Source organism: Protopterus annectens, chromosome 16.part0 (assembly GCF_019279795.1).
Source record: "Protopterus annectens isolate FY-2018-M chromosome 16.part0, PAN1.0, whole genome shotgun sequence".
Taxonomy (NCBI): domain Eukaryota; kingdom Metazoa; phylum Chordata; order Ceratodontiformes; family Protopteridae; genus Protopterus; species Protopterus annectens.
Genome location: NC_056750.1, coordinates 317,829,163 through 317,831,087, shown reverse-complemented (window position 1 = coordinate 317,831,087; position 1,925 = coordinate 317,829,163).

Here is a 1,925-nt window from a genome sequence, read left to right as displayed (position 1 = left end):
ACTATGAAAAATGAAGTAAGGAGGGTCAGAAGATAAGGCTTGCAGTTCTGAAGTTCTCCTAGCTGAAGTAATGGCTACTAAAAACTTCAAACTGATGTCAATTTTCATTCTGCCATTCACTATTGGGTTTGGCCATGATTATACCTTGTGACCACCAAACAACTCTCAAGCTCCTCCCTAAGCTCCTCCCTTACTCATCATGTACCAACCCCTAACATACTCCAGGTCTCGTTTGCCACTTTTCAGTTAACATGTGGTCACCATTTCAGCTCTGTTCTTCACAGATGATTTTTTTTTAATCTTTTTTTATAAATCGTTTTTACTCAGATATTTCCTCCATATTTCTTTCACAATAGCTGTAATTCTCATTACCATAGTTGGTATTTTCCTGCCTTTTATATAAGCTACACATTCTGTGTAATCTTATTACCATTTTTGGTATTCTTAAATTTTATATTAAAAAAAAAAAAAGAAAAAGTTATGTACTTACCATAACGTTCCAACTGTGTTGTCCATCTCATTTATCTTTGACACTTGTGTTCAGTTCCAAACCTCGGAAATGACTCGGCCGTTACTACTGCTTGTGAACACCAAAAAACTTTCGAGCCTGATTCTACCCATGATGGTCCTCTGTAAGTTACCTCAGTTTGAGTTTGCAGACAGAAAAAGGAAAGATATTATAATTCTGAAATACATTTATAGACACCATATCTGGTGTCATTTACAAATAAATGCACAGCTAGGACCATAAGTCATCCCACCAAGAAATCTGAATTGAAGGGGGAAGGAGGGTGGTGTTGTCAAGGATAAATGAAGAAGGAACGTTATGGTAAGTACATAACGTCTTTATCTGATGTTGTCAATCTTCATTTTCTCCTTGACATTTGGGACAAAGACCCCAGCTACCATACATCTTGGATGGGCTCATGGGAGGAATATTCCTGAGCACCACAGAACCAAATGACGCTCTTTCCACTGCAGACCAGGTCCAATGTGTAATGACTGATAAAGGTATGTGGCGTAGCCCAAGTTGCCACTGCACAAATACAATCCACGGATACCCTAGCGTGGAAAACTGCTGAAGTAGCTACAGCTCTACTGAAATGCACCCCAACAGGACCAGGTAATTCAGCTTTTCTCTTGTTGTAAATGAAGGAAATAAAATCGTTCAGCTACTTTGCTAAAGTAACTTTGGTGACTGGTTTGCCCATTCTAGCAAGTGCAAATGACACAGACAGTTGGTCATACTTCCTTATATCTTTTGTTCTACGAAAACGGAAATGCAGTTGTCTATGAACATCTAATTAATGTAAACAGTATTCACCTTTGTTTGAGAAATTGGGGAAAACACAAGTAAATGGATTGTCTGAATGATATTTGTTTCTGACACCAACTTTGGTAAAAAGGAAGGTTTTGTTCTTAGGGAAACCCTGTCTTTATGAAATATCAGGTAAGGTGCCTTGCAAGATAAGGCTTGGATTTCTGAAATTCTTCTGGCCGAAGTAATCACTTCTAGAAAAATAGTTTTCCAACTTAGAAATTTTAAGTCACAATCAACAGCAGGCTCAAAAGGGGAATGAAATATTGAATGTAATACCATATTCAAATCCCAGGGAGTCTATGGATCCTTATAGGGGGTTTTAACATCAAGATACCTCTTAAGAACACTTTGCAGAGTTTATGAGCTATTAGGGAATTCTCTTCAAATCCATTATGAAAGGTTGAAATAGCCACCAGTTGTACTCTGATAGTAGAGCTAGAGGCTCCTGCTTCAAGTAGCAAAGTTAAAAATTGTAAGACTTTATCAATAGGAGTGGAAACGTGGTCAATGTTATTATCACAAGCCCAGAAAGAAAATCTTTCCCATTTGCTACTGTACAGCTTTCTGGTATTGGGCTTATGGGATGCTAAAAGGATGCAACGAA